Source organism: Sapajus apella, unplaced genomic scaffold (genome assembly GCF_009761245.1).
Source record: "Sapajus apella isolate SASKATOON/1434 unplaced genomic scaffold, GSC_monkey_1.0 scaffold10, whole genome shotgun sequence".
Taxonomy (NCBI): domain Eukaryota; kingdom Metazoa; phylum Chordata; class Mammalia; order Primates; family Cebidae; genus Sapajus; species Sapajus apella.
The window spans coordinates 38723711-38735436 of record NW_022436950.1 but is presented as its reverse complement, the minus strand read 5'-3'; the positions used below and the strand labels follow the sequence as shown (position 1 = coordinate 38735436).

The window sequence follows — 11726 nt, the reverse complement described above, 5'->3', positions numbered from 1 at the left end:
GTCCAGATGTTTGACAGTGGCTACTACTTATACCAAACATTCATTATTCCACAGCATTTTATTTTAAAAATTAAATGATATTTTAGAAAAACTATAAATTTGGGTCAAAGATTATTTAATAATAATAATAACATCAGCTAACACTTATCAAGTGCTTACTGTGCCAGATGCCATGCTAAGCATTTTACATGTATTATATTATTTAATCCCAATAACAATCTTAATAACAATCCCAATAATAATAGTATTATTAAACTTATTTTAAGCTACTATTTACTGCTTACTATTTAACATGCAAGCAGAACAACTCTGAGAAGGAATATATCAGTAGCTTCATTTTTCAAAATGAGGAAACTGAGACTTATAAAAGTTAGATAATTGGCTGAGGTCCCATGTTCAGTTATCAGCAGAACCAGGACTGGCTGATGCCAAGGCCCTAGCTCTTAAGGCCTTAAGCACCATGGTATATATTTTTAAAATTATTTTTCTCACCCAGAGGGCAGCAGATTGACAGAGTACCATTTGGAACCTTTGCCATTTGGGATTTGGGAAATTGTGGGAGCTCAGAATTTAGGCACAAGTAGGAAATTTGAAACATGAAAGGAATTTTGGCAGGAATGACTGAGAGTCACACAGCATGCCAACATGGAGAAGTGTGAAGTCGTGGTTCGGAACGTGAGTCAGGCTGCCTAGGTTTGCATCCCAGCTCCTTCGCTTACTATGTGTGTCACTTTAGGGAGCTTACTTCACCTTTCTATGTCTCAACTTCCCCATCTGGCAAGATGGAGGTAATGATACATGCCTCATAGGATTGATGCAAGGATTAAGTGAATTAATTGTCTATAAACTGCTAAGCCTTAGAAGAATACCTAGTATATTGTCAATACCATCTAATTGTTACATAAATAAATTTGGGTTTAAAATATGCCACTTTAACATAAGGATTATTTTGAGCTGAAGGCAATTGAAAAGCAGCAGATACAGAAAAAAGTTATCTACCCTCCTCCTATTGACCTAAAAGTAGGGTATCAATGTCCCTTTGTGAAGGTGTTTCCTGGCCTCTCTCTTGTACCAGGATGGGCAGAATGAGCGACAACTCCACAGTCTTATCAGGTGGCACTGAGAGAAATCCTCATCACAAACCTTACTAAAATAACCTTTATCCTCCCATTGTTTCCCCTATATATTTATCTCTCCACAATTTACCACCCCCAGAAACTCAAAACTCATTTCCCTTGTCTTCTCACTTCTCCACAAATGTACTGTCCTTTGAAAAAATAGTATACATGCTTCTGGGTCTAATGATCTAATCACCTCTTTGGGATTTTCCATTCATTTCTGAGCTCCTCCCATATGCATATGAAAAACTTTTTCTGTAGTTTTTTTTTTTTTTTTTTTTAAAGTCCAGCTCTCCATAAGCTAAAGCAACTCACTCTTTATAAGCAAAACACCACCAAGAGCTCCCACATCGGAACTTGTGATTAAACATTGCCTGTGTTTGTGCTTTACAGGTGAGGTCCATGTGGAAGGACAGGAACATTTTAATATGGAAACATTATCTATCCTGGCTCTCCCAAAAGAAGAAGATAAAGAAATGGCGTTACACCTTAGAACGCAGTATCCAAACTACATGCAGGTAACCGCAGGAGATACAGGCTTCACTCCAAAGCAGCTGTGTGATCTCGTGCAAGTCACTGGGCATCTATATCCTTTTCTGTAAATTGTAGAAAATGGCAAAGATCACCCCTGAGGTCCCTTTTAGCAGGGGGTATGTGACTCTGAGTTCCAATGAACAACATGTATGTACTAAAGTCACCATTGCCACCTCCTATTAACATATCCTGGGTCACAGTCAGCACCACAACAGCAGATATTTCCTTGGGAGTAACCAGGGCACTGGATACCCACAGCCTGCCATAGCCCAGAAGCTAAGGTAGCATCAAAAGCAGTCCTGGTAAAGGATTTGAGTATACATTTCTCCAAAGAAAATATATGAATGAACAATAAGCACATGAAAAAAATGCTCAGCATCATTGGTCATTAGGGAAACGCAAGTCAAAATCACAACTAAATAACATTTCCCACCCACTAGAATGTCTATAATCAAAAAGACAGACAGTAACAAGTGTTGACAAGGATGTAGAGAAACTGGAACATTCATACATTGTGGATGGGCATGAAAAATGGCATAGCCACTTTGAAAAATAGTTTGGTGGTTTCTCAGGATGTTAAACATAAACCGAACATATAACTCGGCAATTCTGCAACTAAATATCTACGCAAGATAAATGAAAACATATGTCTACAAAAAAAAAAACTTATGAACAAATGTTCATAGCAGCATTACTCATAAAAACCAAAAGTAGAAACAACCCAATGTCCAGCTGATGAATGGAGAAACAAAATGTGGTATACCCATACAGTGGAATATTATTTAGCCATAAAAAAGAATGGAAATTTTGTCTTGTTGGCTCCTGTGTAAAGGAGGCTATTCAACCTGAGAACAGGCTGAGGAGGTTGGCAACAGTGTTGCCAGCATTTTTGTTGGCAGGTGGCTGGGCTGGTGGGAGAAACTGCCCAAAGGAAGCACTGTGGTTTCGGCCACACAGTTGTTGGATGAGTTAATGGGCTGGGACGGAAACCTCGCCCCAGACAAGAAGCGCAGCAACATGTGGTAGGACCACAAGAGCATTTATAAATATTTTCTCTGTGGTTTTTGTCTGCAGAATTGTTCACAAATACGCATTCTGATCTATTCCATGTGAAAAAACTCATACTGAAAACCTACAAAAGCAGTGTAAGAAGAGCTCTTGTTTTATGAAAGTTGGCTATGAGAGAGGTTCTTTTTTTCCATAATTACAGAGCTTACTTGCAAAAGTAGAACGTAGAATCAGATGAGGCCATGCTCGTTTGGCATCTCAAAGCCAGCAGTCTTCTTGGGCGGCTGGCCCAACAGGCAAAAATGAAGCAAAAATTCAGGTTCTAACAGACAACATTGATGTGCTTCTGCAACAGACTGAAGAATTAGGGGTGGAAGGAAAAGTAGTAGAAGCCCAGTGGATGATGAAATTAGTTGAACAATTAAAAGACGAGAGAGAATTGCCTGGATCCACAACCTTGAAAATTGAAAGTTTTGCTGAACACATACAAAAAAAATGGAAGTTGGTGAAGTGTGTGGAGCCTTTTTGATAGTAGGAGATGCCCAGTCCCAGGTAGATGACCGTTTGTTGGGAAAACAACACATGGGATATGCCAACATTAAAACTACTGTAGAAGAATTAAAAGAAACATTAAGAAAAAGAACTCAAGAACCTGATCATGATGACTGTCTAAAAAGGGAGAAGCAAGAAAGAAAAGAGAAAAAGAACATGAAAGAGGAAGTGAAGGAGAAAGGAAAAGATTAAGGGAAGAGAAAGAAAGAGAAAAAGAAAGGGCTCATAACAGAGAAAGAATAAAAAGAAGTTGTTCATGAAATAGGCACTTAATATGGTTTGGCTATGTCCCCACTTAAATCTCACATGGAATTGTAATAATCTTCACATGTCAAGGGCAGGGCCAGGTGGAGATAATTGAATCATGGGGGCAGTTTACCCATACTGTCCCTGTGGTAGTTAATAAGTTTCTCAAGGTCTGTTGGTCTTATAAATGGTAGTTCCCCTGTACAAGCTCTCTTGCCTGCCGCCATGTGAGACACGACCTCGTTTCACCTTTTCCTTCCGCCATGATTGTGAGGCCTCCCTAGTCGTGTGGAACTGTGAGTCAATTAAACCTCTTTCCTTTATAAATTACCCTGTGTAGGGTATGTCTTTATTAGCAGTGTGAGAACAAAATAATACAGCACTCAAGCCAAACTTCAGATTGAAGATGCAGCAGGTCTCAGGACCACAAAAGATCATGAAGTAGAGAAAGAAGATGAAGCAGAAGTAGAGATCAATGAAGAAGCAGAAGCCATGATTGATCAGAAAGAAAACATAGATCTCTAATTCAGGATCAAAGATCAAAAAGCCAAAATTGAAAGTCATATAAGCACAGGAGAAAAAGTTGGGACAGAGAACAAGATAGAAAATCCAAGGAGAAAGAGGATCTGGTGTTTAATAAAAAGTAGTGTGAAGTCTGGTAGTTGAGAAAAACAGAGTGATGACATAAACACTGAATCAAAGGAAAGTGATACTAAGAATGAGGTCAATCGGGCCATTGAAGACATTAAATCTGAAGATGACACTCAGTTCAATTAAAACAGATCTGATAAGATCTCAGATCAGACAGAGGACTACTGTTCAAAGGTTTTTGGAAGAATACTGAAAATAGCATAAAGTGAAGATTGACATTTAAAAAATGAGGCAAAAGAAAGCTATCGTGGCATAGAAAAAGTATAAAGCTCAGTTAGTTATTTGTAATTGTTATTATTAAAAATTAATTCAGAACTGATGTAACCCACCAGATTTCAGAACATATGTTAATAATATATATGCCCTGAAAACTTAGGTCCTGTATCATATATTTTTAAGACTTTTTAAGAAATTTTACCTAAACATGTGGCTTGCTTAGTGTTTAATTGCAAGTTTTTATTCTTGGACTTTGAAAACAGGATTAAATGTTAGTATTTGTGTGAATCAGACTAAGTGGGATTTCATTTTTACAACTCTACTATACTTAGCCTTGGATTTAGAAGTAAAAATAAAGAATCTCTGACTTTCTGTTACAAAGTTGATTGTCTCTGTCATTGCCAAGTTTTAGTATTATTATTCTTCTAAAAAAGTTAATGACTCAGAACTAAAAAAAAAAAAAAAAAAAGGAATCAAGTACCAACACATGCTACAGCATAGATGAGCTTTGAAAACATTATGCTAAGGGAAAGAAGCCAGTCACAAAAGACCACATAGTGTATGATTCCACTGACATGAAATGTCCATAACGGGCAAATCTATACAGACAGAAAGTAGATTAATGGTTGCCCAGTGCAGGGGGGTTTGGGAAGATGGGGAGCAAGCGCTTAATGGATACAAAGTTTCTTTGCAGATGCTGAAAAATGTTCTAGAATTAGATTATGGTGATGGTTACACAATTCTGTAAGTATAAGCATTTGTTGAATTACTAGTTTTCTTTTACTGGACAGAGGGGAAGTACATGGAGGAGAAAGTGAACTATTAAATTGCACTTACATAGCTTTGGGAACTTACATCTTGCAGGAATGTGTGACTACAGCACTGAACATCCCAAAGAGTAGAATCGCCTTCCACATGAAAAGAGCCGGAGGAGCGTTTGGAGGGAAAGTGACCAAGCTGGCTCTGCTAGGAGCTGTCAGTGATGTGGCCGCCAACAAGTAAGAGTCACAGTGGCATCATTAGCAGTCCAAGTAGCATTGATGCCACCTGTGTTCTTTCAGCCCAGCACCCCAGTTTTCATCTCACCTTTCAACACAGCTGAGATTGGCCATGTGGAAGGGAGGTCAAACCCCATCCCCAAAAGAGACACATTTTGTCATGAAACAAAGCAGGGGCTCTGCCATCACCTGGGAATGTTGACTTAGCTTCTGTGCCATCCAGTTGGAATACCCAAACACTGGAATAGCCATGACTTTTGTGAACTTGGTAACTACAAAATCTCACTTATTCAAACTAACTTATCCCAGGCTACTTATATGAAAAGAAAAACCATGAACATCTTAGCTCATTGGCACTTTCCAACAATAGGAAAGACTGTCCCATAAACTGCAGGTTTGCAGGCACTGGGAACATTCCATCAGAAACCAGAGAGGTCCTTGATGGACATTTTATGAAAGGGAGTTTGAATGCAAGGAAGGTTATGCTCAATGGAGCATGGGAGTTCAACCCTTTCAGCCTCAATATCCCCTTTAAGGCAAATATTTAAAATCTCAATTTTGCACCAACTATATATTTTAATGCTCTCTTAACTATCTCAAAGTGAAATTCACAACAATAAAACCTACTTATATACATAACTGCAAAATAATACAATTCCTTAATGTACTATAGAAAAGAAATAATGTATCATTGCAATATATAAGTTCTCAGACATGACTGAACCAGAATAATTATGTTCTTTTTTAAAGAATATTAATCCCACACACACTTCCAAGGAGTTTGTCTAAGGAAAAAGAAGGGAATGTTACTACCCTCACTGAAAACCAGTAAGCTAGATTATCTCAAGTCCTTCTTCCCCATCTCTATGTTTCCACAACTTTATGAAGCATTCAGCATATTAACAGTCATTTCCTATAGAACTGGGCATCCAATCCGGTTTATCCTAGATTGTGGTGATGACATGCTGATAACTGCTGGCTGCCACCCACTCCTCGGAAAATACAAAGTAGGTGAAAGCAAGAAGTTTGGCAAACTGCCTAAGACATTGTTCAGTGTTAACCAACCAATAGTAAAGACAATTACTACATCCCACACCACTTGAAAGGGATATTTAGACACTGCCTGAAACCACTCAGAACTTTCTATTGGTATCATGTTCAACTTGGGCACCATCACTGATATTCCTCTGGTTACTGTCACATCCAATATAAACTAAGTATGCATTGACAACTGTGACAAGATGTGTTTGTGTACAGCATGATTTCATTGCAAAGGACTATTGAGAAAATTGCCTTACTTGCTATCACTTTGCAGATTTGATTCATGAACAATGATGTAATGAAAGCTGCTGATGTCAAATATTACGTCAATGGTGGGTACACTCCTGATGAGTCTGAGAGGGTGAGAAACATGCCTTTCCCATAGGTTACCAGTTGAGCTGTATGTGCTACCCTTTATTTGCGTAAAGATTTGTCTTACAAATCAGATAACTTCCGTGATGGGTTCAAGTGAGAGATAAAATTCAGATAAGTGGTTTTGAATATTTGCCCTATGTGAAATTTCACTTTGTTTTGCTTCAACTCAGATGGTAGAGTTCATTGTGCTGAAATCTGAAAATGCATACCATATTCCTAATTTCCAATGCTGGGGTAGGTCTTGCAAAACAAATTTGCCATCCAACACAGCCTTTTGAGGATTTGGCTTTCCTGAGGGTATGGCGGTAGTCGAAGCTTACATAACTGCTGTGGCATCTCAATGCAACTTACCCTCTGAAGAGGTGCTAAGTCATAACCCCCTAATAAAACACTGAGATAATTGGTTTCAATATATCTTAAATACCTACATATGCATTATATCAGCCTCTATGTGGATTCAAAAAAAAAATAAAGCACATCATCTGTGTATCAGTTAGCTTTTGCTATGTGGTAGGTCAACCACAAAACTTAGTGTCTAAAAACAACAGTATTTTGTATGATTCTGTGGGTCAGCTGGGTAGCTCTTCTAGTCTGGGCCAGCACAACTGGAGCTTCATGGTCAAGGTAGCGTCACTGACACATCTGGTGGTCACATGCTGGTTTGTCTAGGATGCCTCAGCCAAGAAGGCACATCTCCACTCCACAGAGTCTCTCACCCTCCAGTACGCAAGCCCAGATTTGTTCTTGTGGTGGTCACAGAGCTGCCAAGAACAGCAAGAATGTGGCAAACCCTGGTGTACCAGCACTTAAGTCTCTGTCCATCTCAGATACTTACTGTCCCATTGGCTAGAGCAAGCCATGCTCTAGAATCAGTGTGAAGCCACCCAGGGGACAGAGAGCACAGAATGGTTATGGCCATTTGTGCAGATATTTTACCAAAATTCAAGACTTTGAGGAGCTACTTTGAGAACCATTAAGAATAAAGCACTATTGTGTGGGAGTAAAAGGATTTTCGATCAGGAGAATTTTGTCTCACCACTTGTGACAGAGTTCACAACAGTTGGAACCTACTGTCTCTCAGGGTGATTGTGATGTTAACTAGATAATACACTTAGACTAGGGCCTGGTGCATATGAAATGTTCAAGAGTAGCTTCTACTGTTATTATTATTACTCTTATGTTTATACAAGTACGCTTGTACTTGCATATTTACAGCCATTTAAATAGAAGACTTCCTGCATATCAGGCATATAACAAAAACACATGCTGCACTGTGAAACAAGCATCTATCCCTAATATCCATTTTGTTTTCTCATCTTTCAGGTTAGAGAAATAAACATGTATAAGAGAATTAGCATAACAGCCTTTAAGCAGACATTTAATCCAATGCCCTTGCAAAGACGCTGGAAAGAATGCCTGGAGAAACCTTCGTTCTATGCTAGGAGACTGGCTGCAGAGGAATTTAACAAAAAGAATTACTGGAAGAAGAAGGGGCTTGCCATAGACCCTGTGAAATATTCCATTGGGATTCCTATAGCTCACAAAACTCAGGTGAGATTGGGAGAGATGCCGTCTCATCAAAAGCTTTTTTCCAAATGACCTGCTGCCTGAAAAGATCAGTCATGGGCAACAAGGGATGGTGCCCTCTGGGGACAGAGAAAAAAACTGGGGCAGTTTCCTTTAGCAGGAAATAATGGGTTTAGGTAAGCGTTGGGGACCACAGGTGTCAGGGCAGACCTGACAGTCACACTGAAAGCAATCAACAGTGAAGTCCAGCTGGGGGTTCTGGACTGGTATAGCATGGCCCCAAACATGTGTACTGGGGTATGGAGTCAAATTTCAAATCCATGAGAAAACTGGGAGTAACAAGAGGAATCCCTGTCTCTCTTTCCTACCTCCTTAGTGAGAGCGGTAGGGTCATCCGAAGACAGTTTTCAAAACCACATGAGCACAGACAGAGCTACAAGACCCACACAGAAACCTGGAGCTACTATAAGGAGGCTCAGTGACTACCTGGCCTCCTTTTTAGTTTCATCATAACTAGTTTGGTTTTGTGTGTGTGTGGTGTTGGCAGTGTCTGATTCTTTTATTTTTTTTTTCTACTGCTACTAATCTCTGAAATGTCCCTATAACCAAACCTATGTAAAGGAAAGAACACAGGCCCGCTCCACAGTGCAAATGAGGTATGCAAAAGTTGTCTCTTACCAAATTACCTCCTGTACACACCCTTCCCAGAGTCCACTAACAAGTTAGGAAGGCAAACAAGGAGTAGGGGAAGCCCACGAGCACTGCACTCCCTGGAGCAGGTGTTCGTCTTTCCCCCACGTGGTACTTCTCCAGCCAGAGTAACACGGAGACCCACTTTAAGAAGATTTTTGTGGATTTTCAATAGCTGCTTAAATTATTTATGTTAATGTTAGTCAATTATATATAACCAAAAACCAAAGAATAAGCTTCATTAATTTAACGTGGTGAATGATGTTGCTTTTCCAAAGCCAAATCCTCAGTCACAAAATGATGATGGCTCTGGCTGCTGCTTCACAGGCCATTGTGAAGTTTTTAATTCTAAAAGTCTATGGCCATGTGAAAAGTCACTGTCTCACCTCTTGGCTCTAATATGCTCCCTCAGTTAAAGTAATTGTACTTGGTGCTTATGTAATTATCAACATAAATTCTAGCATGGTATCTAAAAGCACATGGCAATACTCATTTATGCAGAATCATCCACTACTCTTGTTAGATTGTCATGGAAGTGAAAACACAAAGTTTGAAAGTTCCTATAGAGGACTTAATGATTCTGCAAATATAGTGTCCTATTCTGGAGACTGGAAGAGATGAGTTAGCTGATATTTGAATGCTCAGTGGCAGGGGTACAAGCATCAACAAGAAGTAGGAGGCTGAGGGTTAGGTGCAGGGTCACGGCCACATGCATGAGCATATGATGGGATTGCTCTAAAGAAAGTTTCAAGCCACTTGCAGAACCACCCTACGTAGCCAGCCTCCTTCTTCCTGCAGTCTTATCCCTGGAGCCATATGCATGGTCTATAGATGCTTCAGTTAGAACCACTAGCCCCAGAGATGGACAACAGCAATTGGTTTGAAAAGGCAGCATGGCATGGTCGCCAAGAGCACTGGGCTCAAGTTAGGAGCTGTGGGCTCCAGTCCTGATTTTACCACAAATCAGGCGGCTGAGTTTGACCAAGTCTCCTCCTGTCTAGGCTTCTATTCCCCTTGTGCAAAGTAAAGAATTTGGACTAAATCAGTGGATCCCAAACTGGCCAATCATCAAAATCACCTGGGAGCTTAAAAAAAAAAAATGGATATTTGGAATTCACCTCCAACCTGTCATTCTTGCCACCAAATTGGAATTTCCAGAATGGGGCCCATACCCCTCCCTGACCGTGATTCTAAAAGATCAGTGTTTGGGAACCATTAAAACATCTTGGGGCCAGGCGCGGTGGCTGACGCCTATAATCCCAGCACTTTGGGAGGCCGAGGCGGGTGGATCACGAGGTCAAGAGATAGAGACCATCCTGGTCAACATGGTGAAACCCCGTCTCTACTAAAAGTACAAAAAATTAGCTGGGCATGGTGGCGTGTGCCTGTGATCCCAGCTACTCAGGAGGCTGAGGCAGGAGAATTGCCTGAACCCAGGAGGCGGAGGTTGTGGTGAGCCGAGATCGCGCCATTGCACTCCAGCCTGGGTAACAAGAGCGAAACTCTGTCTCAAAAAAAAAAAAAAAAAAAAAAAAAAAAAAAAAAAAAATCTCAAGGTTCTTCCAGTTCCTCTAGTATCCAGAAAATGCTATGCCTGGAAATTGACTCATGTGAGTTCCATTTACTTTAAAATTAATTTTTATACCCAGGGAGGGAAGAATAATAAAATTTTTACAAGTTGGGGCTTTGGAAAGACAGCTTCCAAGGGAACCATACAAGACCTCTAGTAGCCAGGAGCCTGGTGTGGTGGAAAATAAACACATTCATCTGTCTACATTGATGATTTTGAAGTCTGGGGTTTCTTGCAAGACGTTGTCTCTAGCCACCAATAATAGCTTTCTTCTCCAGAATAATATAATATTCTCCAGAATTTTTTAATGAAATAAAGATATTTAAATTGTAAAATTAAAAAAATGAAAGATTGGCTTAATGAAAGAAGACTGTTCATCCAGCGACCTAGGCTACACTCATCACATTTAGCTATATCAATTTCCAAACTGATATAATTATTTCCTTCCAGATGGCTGCTCTAGTTTACATCTATCTCGATGGCTCTGTCTTGGTGACTCATGGTGGCTGTGAACTGGGACAAGGCCTGAACACCAGAATGATTCAGGTGAGATCAGTGTCTGTCTTCTCCAATGTAGAAGAATATAGCATGTTACATTCAACTTAACAGCTTTTTCTTGAGAAATACTATCACACTAAATGCACAAGTTAATTGTAAGACTTCTGACTTTAGAAATGCAAAAATGCAGGGGAGTGAGGAAAATGAGTGTTAGGTTGAAGGAAATTTTTTTTAAGACAAGGTCTCACTCTGTCACCAGGCTGGAGTGCATTAGCACAATCACAGCTCACTGCAGCCTCAACCTCCTGGGCTCAAGCAATTCTCCCATCTCATCTTCCTGAGTGGCTGGGACTATAGGTGTGTGCCACCACACCCAGATAATTTTTGTATTTTTCTATAGAGACAGGGGTCTTACCATATTACCCAGGCTGGTTTTGAACTCCTGAGCTCAAGAAATTCACCCACCTCAGCCTCCCAAAGTTCTGGGAATACAGGCATGGGCCACGATGATTGGCCTAGAATTTATATTTTCTATTGTTCCTCCTGCATACAAGAGAACCAAGTCCACAGGTCTTCTGAAAAATGTGATTCCATATTTCAAAGATAAGATATTTGTAAATTTTCTGGCATCTGCTCAGAGCAATACTGTGTTCATCCAAATCCTGAATTAGAAGTGAGTGCATTTAGTAGGATACAAAATTA

The 11726-nt window shown here is 39.9% G+C and overlaps 1 long non-coding RNA gene and 1 pseudogene across 1 annotated transcript; both read left to right on the top strand.

Annotated features, from left to right (window-relative positions):
* The first annotated feature begins 2802 nt into the window (after positions 1–2802).
* Positions 2803–4644, top strand: LOC116552032 (annotated as a pseudogene).
* A 564-nt stretch (positions 4645–5208) lies between these two features.
* LOC116551967 lies at positions 5209–8284 on the top strand. The gene is made up of 3 exons (XR_004269140.1): positions 5209–5323; positions 6639–6725; positions 8063–8284. It is a non-coding gene; the product is annotated as an uncharacterized LOC116551967 (long non-coding RNA).
* The last annotated feature ends 3442 nt before the right edge of the window (positions 8285–11726 follow it).